Raw genomic sequence first — 13,323 nt, forward strand, 5'->3', positions numbered from 1 at the left:
TCACTGAAGAACTGTAATTCGGTCGGTCATAAAAACAAAGGGCTGGAAATATAGTGTTTCAAACTGTTAGTTGTCCTTTGACCTGGCGAAATGCAGAACGACAACCATCGCATTAATATTGGTAATTTAGGAGGAATTACGGTAATTGTACTACTACGTGTATAATACTAATACGAAAAGTTATTCAGCTCTTCATTTCAGCTTTAAATGACAAAAACTGTGAATGTTGTCTACACTTGACTCAGTGAGAAATGACAGAGAAACGAGTTTTGTCCTCCGTCACCTGATTTCAACACGGGAGAGACAGGCGGTCTGTGTTATGTCTATTGTCTGAGGAGCCCACCGCCCTTCACAGTGCCATCTGCTGCTAGTGAGCGTTCGCATTAACTGTGGCTCAGGTGACAATAAAAAAAAAAAATTATTCGCCAGTCAGCATGAAGTCGTTGCTGCCTAACCACCAGAGAGCGAGTACACGACCTTAGGTCATAACGGGTTCGACCTCTGTGGAATCATGGCTCGTTCATGTGGCACGAAAAATAGAGCTATAATTAAACATATCAATATGCGCATTGTGATATTTAAGAGGAAGATATTAAGAATTGGCTCAAGTAAGATAAAAATTTGGGCTACAGCCGATGCATTAATCTTTGATTACTTGTATATTCAAATCGCACACAAATTTATTCGAAAGATGTCCTGATAGGTTGTAACTATACAATATAGATACAGGATACCACAAAATGATTAATTTTTGCAGTGCAAGCAGATCATTGGCAACCAGTAACGCATGTGAACTTAAGATTTGGAGCAGTGCGTCAAAACACTAAAGCTGCAACAAAATCGCAAAAGGCTCAACAGCTGCAAACAAGTCTGTGTACAGTAAAAAAAAAAGGAAACCGCAGTTGGAATATTCAGTCACTATTAGCCCAACCACGAGTCTATGTCGAGTAGCACTGAGAGTTCCAAATATTTGTTAGCAATTATTAGAGTTCCGAATATTTCCAAGTCCCGAAGTGGAACTCACCGAAAGATTCCCAGGTTCCGAACTGCCGGTTGCCAAAAATATTTTGGTAACGGGCAAATGTGGTGTGCCACGGGTCGCAGGTGGCAGGCGTGGTCGACTAGGCGTGCAGCTGTGAAGCAGCTGACAGCCCAGCTGAACCGAGGGGCTAGCAACACTATCCCCCAGCGACCGTTTAGCGAGTAAGTCGAAGCGGCTGTCTGGCCTCACAATACAACACTAAACCCAACGGCGAAAGACAAAGATGGTTCAAATGGCTCTGAGCACTATGCGACTTAACTTCTGCGGTCATCAGTCTCTTAGAACTTAGAACTAATTAAACCTAACTAACCTAAGGACATCACACACATCCATGCCCGAGGCAGGATTCGAACCTCCGACCGTAGCGGTCGCTCGGCTCCAGACTGTAGCGCCCAGAACCGCACGGCGAAAGACAAAGATGAAAGGCCCTGAGCTTACCTCTGCCCGTCTGTGACCACTATCTGACTCAATATAGCAACATACAATATGGCGACCATTCGTGAGATTAGACGTATGACATTTATATATTTGATTCAGATGGTGCAAATGGCTTCTAAGCACAATGGGACTTAACATCTGAGGTCATCAGTCCCCTAGAACTTAGAACTACTTAAACCTGACTAACCTAAGGACATCACACACATCCATGCCCGAGGCAGGATTCGAATATGCGACCGTAGCAGCGGCGCGGTTGCAGACTGAAGCGCCTAGAACCGCTCGGTCACAACGTCCGGCTATATATTTGATATATACACAACAAATACTCTAGGTTGATTAGCAATCTCGTATCACATTATTCAGTTTTAAATATAGCCATAATAACTGCCTTTATTCACTTTTATATGCCACGAACAGAACTGCAGTAAACCTGCTCAGCATGGTAGCTTTAATCACCGTGCCGCTGTAGTCCTACTTAAATGGCATTGTTACGTACATTATGTCGCCGAAATCTCATTAAATAAACATACGAATGTATAGGACAATGGAACAGGTCTCTTACACTGGCGATAATGGTTTGCGCACTTGTAGAGAAACCTTCGTTTGTCATTCTTATTCAAATTATTCAATAGATAATGTACAACTATCTGTTTATTTGTTTAAAAATAACAGAAACAACAACAGAAATGTGGTCATTCTCTCACTGACATTAATATCTAAATAGCTGTGAGGCACTTGAATATAATTAGTGTCTTTTTCTTATGTTATTGGATTTATAAACAAGTTTTTGTGTATACGTTCATTATATAAACATTTTAATAACTTTAATCAGCTCATCTCACAATCGCGAATCTGACGCTGTGTTAAGATTTTCCGTAGCATGTCAACAAACGGTTTTGATTTTTACAGTTATTGTTACACACTATTTACGGTTCTCTCTCTCTCTTCTCTCCTATCATTGTTACTATTTATAATAACTCTTGTGTTGTGGTCTATGCCTGAAGAGTTATTAAAGTTTATACGCAATGGAAATGTTTATTATTGTTTCTACTGGCTGATCTGACAGCGATTTTGATGAAATCAGACTACTTTTCTGAACTGAATTTACTTTCACCTTAAACGCAATTATCGTTCCTGCGACATGCAAACAATTTATCTATTTTCCAACTGTCGTCAAACGTCGTCCTCATCGTCTGGAGAAATGTCCTAAAATGAGGCTAGTTCTTTGGTTACCTTTAGATGACCCGTCGTTCTCATCTACACCTACACCTATATATATATATATATATATATATATATATATATATATATATATATATATATATATATATATATATATATATATATACGTCTGTCGATTTTGTCCCGTTGAGAGCGACGTGTTGAGTTCTACCTGCAAGAATGTCTTGAATCCAATCGCAAGTCTGCTACGATACTCCGTAAACTCGTATTTTTTTCTTATTGAGCGGCAATGCGGGACGGTGTCAAATGCCTTACTGAAGTCAACGAACACGGCATCAACCTGAGCGCCGTTGTCTTCTGCACTGTGGATATCATGGAGGAACAGAGCGAGCTGAGTTTCGCAGGATCTCTGTTTGCGGAATCCATGTTGGTTTTTATAGAGGACGTGTTAATTTTCCAAAAACCATCATAATACTTGAGCATAAAACCTGTTCTATAATTCAACAACAGATTGACGTCAACGCTATAGGTCTACAATTGTGTGGGTCTTCCTTAAAAACGGGAATGACCTGCGCTTTTTTACAGTCGTTAGGTACCTTTCGTTTGCTCAGGCGATCTACGGTAAATTAATGCTAGAAGGGGAGCAAGCTCTTTCTCATAATCTGTATAGAATCTTATAGGTATCTTATGTAGTCATGCATCCTTTCGTCTAATAAGCTATTGTAACTGCTTTTCAGTTCCGTGGTCGGTTATCTCAGTATCTGCCATTTCGACGTCAGTACGACGGTTGAAAGGAGGAACGGTGTTACGATCTTCCGCGATGAAACAACTTCGGAAGACCGAATTCACTGTTTCGGCCTCTCTCTGTTATCTTCTGTTTCGGTGCCGGTGTGATCGCTGAGAGAATGATTAGATGGTTATGACACAATTACTGATTTTACATACGACTAAAATCTCTTAGGGGTTTTACTCAGATCGGTTGACAGCGTCTTACTTTCAAAATCATTGAATGCTTCTCTCATTGCTCTCCTTATCCTCATTTTCGCTTCGTTCAGCTTTTGTTTGTCAGCTATGTTTTTACTTCTCTTGAATCTGCGGTGAAGTGCTCTTTGTTTACGTAGCGCTTTTCTAACACTGCTATTAAACCATGGTGGATCTTTCCTATACCTTAAAACCTTATTCGGAACAAACTTGTCTAGGATATATTGAACGATGCCTTTGAATTTTTTCTATTTGTTCTCCACATCTTCGTCCTTATCACCAAATATTTGATGCTGACTGCTGAGATATTCTGAAATTTGTGTCCTGTCACCCTTGCTGAGCAAATGTATCTTCCTCCCGCTCTTAACATTCCTTGTAGCACCTGTCGTCATAAATACTGTCACAACCTCATAATCACTGATAACTGATTGTGGTGAGTTGCATCGTTCCTGTCTGTCCTGAAATTAATTATGAAAGGATTTGGCTGAAAAATGTGAGAAATATTAAAAATCACTGAAACCTGGTGGTAGTCAAGCGAAGGCAGGATTCGGTTACGATTGTGGACGGGGCCGTAATCACTTACTACTGGTTGCCTTTTACAGTTGCACACATTTATTTTTAAAACAGTAATTCCGGACTCAACAATAAATTAAAAAATACCACACGTTATGAATGAAGGAATAAACAACTATGTAAATAATAGTGTTATCAGTGCGTTACAGTTTAGCAAATCCGAATAAAATACAGATACAGATAATGTTTAAAAACAAAACAAGCCACTGTGTTCACGGCTGAAGGCCTTACACGCCAAGAATGGCAATAAATTAAGAATGTTTAAGAACTCGCTGCAATTACAACTTACAGGTACTGAAATATTAAAAAGTGGCCTAAAACACAGCAGAAGGTATCAGACGCCGGGAACGGTAGTAAATAAGGTTTTAACGCATACTACTTAAATATAAAAATCGAATTATTTTTTTAAAGCAAATGACCACAATCACGGCTGAAGGCCTTACACGCCAGAAACGGCAATTATATAAAAAAAAGTTTAGAAACCTGCTGTAAAACAGCAACTACAAGCAAAGGTTAATTAAAAGAAACAAGCAACTGACTACAAAACGGGTGAAATAAGATGATGGTAACCTTGTAACACAACCACTACACTGCTAGATTTACTCGAGGAGGCGACTGGAACTATTAACTAGACATACATAGCCTTTAATGTAGGCATTACAGGGTATGGTAATATATAAAACAATAATAGAACCCAGGGACCAGTCACAAACGGTGCTCTAGGAATCGACCTCTGAGAAGATCCGGCAACAAACACTTTCGTGAACGATGAGTTAGGCAGACAAGAGTTTCATTCACTTCACAAGATGGTAACTCAGACTAGTGGCAGTCTAACGAATGACTAATGATTATCCTGCTGAAGCTACCTGACGTCCAGTAAACCAAATGCAAGAACAGAACAACTCGCCACAGCCGGAGCCGGCGGACTGCACTACGCCCCCAGAATACTGCGCTCAGAACCCCCCGAACGAGAAAGGAATCACTACCACCAGAGCAGAAGAATCACAAACAGCCTACAATCAGGAAGGCTGTCAAAACTAGACGCCTTACCTGACAGCAGTATTAAGGCGAGTAAACGTACACTGCCGTTACAAACCCCCAGGGCTTGTAACGGGCGTTAACAAATTGTAACAAGCTGAACGCAGTAAATAGTAATAAGAAGTCGAGGAAAGCTAATCAGATCCACTTTCGCCAAGCACTCCACTCGCTGCTCTTCGCCTCGGCGACACTACGAGCAGCAACACGAACCCAAGTCACTGGAGAATTGCGAGATGTCACAATGGTGGAGGTTTCGCTACTTCAATTGAAATGCACTCATCTTAAAGCCTGCAGGACCTGGTTTACGACGAGATCGTGCACCCTCGTGACCACAGCCCTTCCATCCGGCAGTCCATGCTTGCTGCCAGCGGTCCCGGCGTGTTCGCGCACTGCGCTGACCTGGCTCCTCCTGAGTCCCCAACCGAAGTCGCACACTCACAAGACCCGGAAAAACGACGACGTCGCCCCAAAGGTAGGGCAACAGCTACTGCGTATCGATAACCGCCGCTGCTGCCACTTGAGGACAGGCTACGCTTGCGAAACCGAGTGGCGCCAGTGAACACGAGAAGAAGACAAACAACCGCAACCGTGCCAAATAAACGATACGGTCTGGCCTGAAACAGAGGGTGGAAAGCTACAAACAGCACCAACGCGAGCTGCAGCGCGGCTGAATCACTTCTTTTGTTATTCTCCCTGCGATTTCACTTCAGTTATGACCGAGTATTACCTGAATGTACCATGTTTCCTTTCACTAATTCGAAAATAAACTTGTAGACAACACAAGAAGACACGCTGTTCGACTCGTCATTCATTTACACTACCTTTACCATTGAATCAGTCTTAACCTCCTCCTCTGCTATGTATCGGCTTCATTTCAGCCTGCGACCGCCAGCAGTCGCTCTCCGTCCCCGTCTGCGTTCTGCCCTGTTTTGTTGCCGTCTGCCTCTACCTGCCGTGGCCTCTCCATGTATACACGGTCAAGTCACATAAATGCGACCACGGCCTACGTTCGACGTCAGCTCGCAATAACCACTCACATACGGCGCGTGGCAGCACAAGAAGTGTAGGGTATATTAAAGCGTGCCAGGCGTCGCGAAAGACAGTGCAGTGACTGTCGTAGTACAGAAATGGGGCAATTTATCTCACGTCCAAAAGGGTACGGTCATTAATCTTTGGCCAAGGATGGAAGCATTTCCGAAACGACTGCGTTTCTAAACTGTTCGCAAGCCACGGTAGTTAAATTACGCTGTGCATGGCAAAAAGGCGCCGTCCAAAACTGGAGCCGAGGCACAACGAGCCATACATAGGTCACAGGTGTGATCGATGGCTGCAGAGATGTGTATGGGCGACTACACTACTGGCCATTGAAATCGCTAACCACGGAGATGACGTGCTACAGACGCAAAATTTAACCGACAGAACGAAGATGCTGTGATATGCAAATGATTAGCTTTTCAGAGCATTCACACAAGGTTGGCGCTGGTGGCGACACCTACAACGTGCTGACATGAGGAAAGTTTCCAAGCGATTTCTCATACACAAGCAGCAGTTGACCGGCGTTGCCTGGTGAAACGTTGTTGTGATGCCTCGTGTAAGGAGGAGAAATGCGTACCATCACGTTTCCGACTTTGATGAGGGTCTGATTGTAGCCTATCGTGATTGCGGTTTATCGTGTCGCGACATTGCTGCTCGCGTTGATCGAGATCCAATTACTGTTAGCAGAATATGGAATAGGTGGGTTCAGGAGCGTAATACGGAACGCCGTGCTGGATCCGAACGGCCTCTTATCACTGGCAGTGGATTTGACAGGCATCCGCATTGCTGTAACGGATTGTGCAGCCACGTCTCGATCCGTGTCAACAGATGGGGACGTTTGCAAGACAACAAACATCTGCACGAACTGTTCGACGACCTTTGCAGCAGCATGGAATATCAGCTCGGAGGCCATGGCTGCGGTTACCCTCGACGCTGCATCACGGACAGGAGCGCATGCGATGGTGTACTCAACGACGAATCGCGGTGCACGAATGGCAAAACGTCATTTTTTCGGACGAATCCAGGTTCTGTTTACAGCATCATGATGGTCGCATCCGTGTTTGGCGACATCGCGGTGAACGCACATTGCAATCGTGTATTCGTCATCGCCATACTGGCGTATCACCCGGCGTGATGGTATGGGGCGCCATTGATTACACGTCTCGGTCACCTCTTGTTCGCATCGATGGCATTTTGATCAGTGAACAGTGTGTTGCGACCCGTGACTCTACCCTTCATTCGATCCCTGAGAAACCCTACATTTCAGCAGGATAATGCACGACCGCATGTTGGAGGTCCTGTATGGACCTTTCTGGATACAGAAAATGTTAGACTGCTGCCCTGGCCAGCGCATTCTGTAGATCTCTTAGCAATTGAAAACGTCTGGTCAGTGGTGGCCGAGCAACTGGCTCGTAACAATACGCCAGTCACTACTCGTGATGAACTGTGGTATCGTGTTGAAGCTGCATGGGCAGCTTTACCTGTACACTCTATCCGTGCTCTGTTTTGAGTCAATGCCCAGGCGTATCGAGGCCGTTATTACGGCCAGAGGTGGTTGTTCTGGGTACTGATTTCTCAGGATCTATGCACCCAAATTGCGTGAAAATGTAATCACATGTCAGTTCTAGTACAATATATTTGTCCAATGAATACCCGTTTATCATGTGCATTTCTTCTTGGTGTAGTAATTTCAATGGTCAGTAGTGTAGATGTGCAAATGTTGAGCAACTGACTAAAATGAAGCAAGGGGCTATGGGTAGAGCCTCCCCAACGACTGTTTAGGGAACGCTGTTGCGTACGGCCCTCCGCAGCAGCCGGCTGTTTCCTGCACCCGTGCTGACTGCTGCTCGTCGGCGACGAAGGCTGGGATCTGCACCCGAGTATTGCAGCTGAACGTCCAATGGGTGGTGATAGGTGGCCTTTCCAAATGACGTATAGCAATTGGTGTGTACAGCATGAAACGTGTGAAAGCAAGCATCCTGCAACAATTGTCGAGAGGGACCAGCTGGAGGAGAGAACGTTGTGGTCTGGGGAATGTTTTCGTGGCATTCCCTGAATGATCTCGTCGTGCTGGAGGGCACAGTGGAGCAACACGTGTACGAATCTATCCATGAGGATCGACATGCAGTTTGTCTTCTCTGGATGCAATCGCATCTACCAGTAGCACAATGCAAGGTATCACACCGTTCGAAGTGTACGTGCCTAGTTCAAGAAGCACCGGGATGAGTTTACCGTACTCCTCTGGTCACCAGGTTGCTCCGATTTAAACCCAGTCGAGAATCTGTGGGACCACCTTGATAGGGCTATTCGTGCCACGGGTCCTCAACAGAGGAACGTAGGCAGCTGTCCCCGGCACTGGAGGCGGCACGGCTCCACACCCCTGTCGGTAGCTTCCAGGACCTCAACGACTCTTCCTGCGCGCCTCGCAGTGGTCTTCACTGCAAGAGATCTATATTCAGGTTTTCGACCGGCGGCTTGATAGTGTGTATACATTCGTAGACCACTTCAGTGGCGTCATAGCGCTACGCATGCCGTTTGCCACTTATATCAGGCCGAGCGGTTCTAGGAGCGTCAGTCTGGAACCGAGCGACCGCTACGGTCGCCGCTTGGAATCCTGCCTGGGGCGTGGATGTGTGTGATGTCCTTAGGTTAGTTAGGTTTGAGTAGTTCTAAGTTATAGGGCACTGATGACCTCAGAAGTTAAGTCCCGTAGTGGTCAGAGCCATTTGAACCAACTTATATCATCATGTATGCACATTTCACAGAACTGTGCCTACAGTGTGTATAGTTAATACCTGGACTGGTCCGTTATCACAGCTACCCTATACGTCGTGTGGGTACTGAGTTCAGGTGTATGTAGCGAGACACCAGAGTTTAACAAAGATACTGTCCCATCAGAATGTGGAATTTTAACATAGTTAGTTCTACGGCCATCCGATCTCGCTTGCTCACGCACGCGGCGGCACACATTCCTCTAACCTCTCTGGGATTTTCCAGAATCCAAATAATAACACCAATAGAAATTTTCAGTCGTGACTTGTATGTTTTGCTAGATACAGAGAAGTAGATCAGTAAACACAGCTATTACAATAGCTAAAAATTGCTGGTTTCGTAGTTAAAAAGAAACGCTTTCCCTGTTAGGATATCGATCACACGCGGAATCGGCGGGCTCAGATACAAACTGCAGCTGAGAAAGGCACCGCCGCTGAAAAATAATGTGTTTGGACCGGTATTCATACGAGGCAGCAGCAGGGAATGACGTTAGCCGCTGGGCGTGGTTTTTAGTAACAGCGCGGCACAAGCTTTAAAGCCGGCAATCCCTTCATTAGGGCAGCGCAGCTACCAAATGGACGGATTACACGGTCGACCCGGGAGAGCACAAAAACACACCGGAGATAATCGCGCCCACACACACCTCTCTACACCGCACAGCTGGCACGCGAAAGAGCCGTCATGTTCAAAGCCACGCCTGTCTCCAGAGATGCGAGTCCACCTTGTCGAATGGAGAGACCAGATCATTAGCATTTAATGCAGTGCCTTTTCTTGTAGTTACTTTAGTCATTGTATATAGCACTGAGGTTTTGTGCCCTGTCACTTCCAACTTGTGGATATTGTTCTACTTCTAACCATCGTGGACGAGATGGCAGCTTGGATGGGGTTATAAGTACAAAAAACTGATATACGGATGTTGTGTGAAACATGTCTAGTGGTTGCAAATCAAATTAGCCAGCACGTTATAATACACTAGATACCTTTATCTACGAATTATGAAGGTAGCACGGATAAAATAGTGGGCGTGAAAACTTAGCTCCAACTTGTATAGAAACAAGGCTGCAGTCACGACAGTTGAACAACATCAGAGGGAAGCCATGACTGAGAAGGGTGAGGGACATGGTTTCAGCCTATCCGTGATTTATTCAGTCCGTACATTTAGCAAGATGTGTACAGTGAGGAAGCACTAAAGGAAGTGAAGGAGAAATTTGAAAAGGGAATTAAAGTTCAAGAAGGAGACATATGCCGACGACTTTTTAATTATGTCAGACACGGCAAAGGGCTAGGAATATCGGCTGAACGGAATAGACAGCGTCTTTGAAAGAGGCTATAGTATGAACATTACCAAAAGCAAAACAAGAGTAATGGTACGTAGTCCAATTAAATCAGGCCTTGTTGAGGAGATTAGATTAAGAAATGAGACATTAAAACTAATAGACGAGTTTTACTACTTGAGGTGCAATATAACTGAAGGTGGTCGAAATAGAGACTATGTAAAATACAGACAGGCTATAGCAATACCGAATAAAAATTTAGCTGTCAGGAAGTTTTTTTTATGAAGGTATTTATTCGAAGGGAAGTGTGACTTGGACGATAAGCAGATCAGACAAGAAGAGAATAGAACCTTTTGAAATGTGGTGCTATACATGTATGCCGGAGATTAAATGAGGGCCGGTCGGCGTGGTCGAGCGTTTCTAGGCGCTGCAGTCTGGAACCGCGCGACCGCTACGGTCGCAGGTTCGAATCCTGCCTCGGGCATGGATGTGTGTGATGTTCTAGGGGACTGATGACCTCAGAAGTTAAGTCCCACAGTGCTCAGAGCCATTTGAACCATTTGATTAGATGAGTAGATTGCGTAACTAATGAGGAGGTACGGAATCTAAATAGGGAAAAAAGAAATTTATAGCACGCCTTGACTAATACAAGGGATCGGTTGAGGCGTCAGAGAATCGTCAGTTTGATAATGGATGGAGGTGTGTGAGGTAAAAACGTGTGGAGGGAGACGAAGGGATAAAAACAGTAAAGAGGTTTGAATGGACGTAGACTGCAGTAGCTACTCCCAGACAAAGAGGCTTGCAGAGGCTAGTCTAGCGTGAAGAGGTGCATCAAAGCTGTCTCTTGGCTGAAGGCCATAAAGACAAGTCCTGAATATCCGGAGATGGTGACAAGAGCTTCCATTTGTGATTATCAAAATTATACTGTCCTTGACTGAACCGTGATTCGAGAAAATACATGTTTACTCTTAAGACTTTCCATAATTCTGCGTTTTGAGGTTCTTTTATTTTCCATTGTTCACAAAATGATGTTTACATGAAACATTTTTGATAACCTTTCCTGTTGTGTGTCACTAACTATTGCTGCCAAGGATAACTCCGAAAGTGTGATAGGAGCTGAAAAGTTTGTGGGACAAATGTTGCATGGGACAATTTGGGCCGTAATATGACGTTGGTTTTTTGTTGCTAGGTGGGGTCGCTTCAGAGATATGAAGGTCAACTGATTTTTTTTTAATGGGATACCGTAATTTGGTACTTATTTTCTGATAGCTGCTATCGAGACGAATCCAATGATATGTAACAATAAGGTCTTTGAAGGTCAACGAAGGTCAAAAAGGTGGCATGAACTACCATAAACAGAAGGTGTTCGAAGTGACGACCATTGGTATCAATGCAGTGCTGCAAGCTTCTTATCATGAATTGAGTGGTATTGCTTATCACATCGGCACTTATCGAAGCACATGCTCTGACAATTCTCTCTCGCATATCTTCATGTGTAGTTGGAACGTCTTCAGAAATAATGTCTTTTACGAATCACGAATCCCCACAAGAAAAAAAATCCAGAGGCGTCAAGTCTGGAGAAAGAGCCGGCCACGACACATCTCCTCCGCTTCCAATCCAACGATTTGGCAATTGTCTCTGCCACTCATTTCTAGCCATCAGCGAAAAATTTGCCGGACACCCATCGTGTTGATACCACATTCTGTTACTTGTCCCTAAAGGTATTTCTTCCAATAACAGACCTAACGTTTCTTTCGGGAATGTGGTGTACTTCCTACCATTAAGATTTCCTTCGATGAAATAAGGGCCTATAATTCTGTCCTCCAGAATCCCACACCATACATTCACCTACCACGGTTTTTGGTGTGTAACTTGGCGCTGCCGATATGAATTTTCAGTTGCCTAATAATACATGTTATCCAAATTAACATTTCCATGGTTTGTGAATGAAGCCTTGTCAGTAAATAAAATCAAACTTACAAATGTGTCATCCCTCTGAATCTTAAGTTGAGTCCATCGGCAGAATTCATTGCGACGCATACAATCCGTACCAGTTAATTCTTGGTGGAAACTAATACGGTAAGGATGATATTTATGGCGACGCAGAACACGAACACACTACTTTGGTTCATGCCAGATTCTCTTGCGATTTGACACGAACTAACACAAGGACTCGAACCACATGGTAAAAGTACCAATTTCCGTTTCCTTGTTAGTAACTTTCCTTTGACGGATGTGTTACCGATGTCTTAAAGATACAATTTTCCTCGATTTATCATACACATGTTTAAATGTACGACGTGTAGGGTGAGTACGTTGAGGATATCTTTCAGCGTATAAGTGTCTAGCTCTCACTGAATTTCGTTGGCATTCTCCGTAAATGAGAAGCATATCGACTTGTTCTTCAAAGGAGGACATCATTCATATTCGCTTGATTCGACGATACTACTCCTATCGATTCTATTAGTATTGTATTTCGAAACCGTCGAATGGTGTTTACATGTCAAATGGTTCAAATGGCTCTGAGCACTATGGGACTTGACGTCTGTGGTCATCAGTCCACTAGAACTTAGAACTACTTAAACCTAACGAACCTAAGGACATCACACACATCCATGCCCGAGGCAGGATTCGAACCTGCGACCGTAGCAGTCACGCGGTTCCGGACTGAGCGCCTTAACCGCGAGACCACCGCGGCCGGCGTTTACATGTCAATGGCACGTTAGATGGATACGCCGTATTCGGGGAATATTTATAACGAGACAGAATTGTCAGAGCATGTGCTTCGATAAGTGCCGAAGGGATAAGGAATAGCTCTCAATCCATGATAAGAAGATCGCAGCACTGCACTGATACCAATGGTCATCATTTCGAACGGTCTCAGGTTCGAATCCTGCCTCTGGCGTGGGTGTGTGTGATGTCCTTAGGTTAGTTAGGTTTAAGTAGTTCTAGGTTCTAGGGGACTTCTCAGAAGTTGAGTCCCATAGT

The sequence above is a fragment of the Schistocerca serialis genome, chromosome 9, assembly GCF_023864345.2.
Source record: "Schistocerca serialis cubense isolate TAMUIC-IGC-003099 chromosome 9, iqSchSeri2.2, whole genome shotgun sequence".
Taxonomy (NCBI): domain Eukaryota; kingdom Metazoa; phylum Arthropoda; class Insecta; order Orthoptera; family Acrididae; genus Schistocerca; species Schistocerca serialis.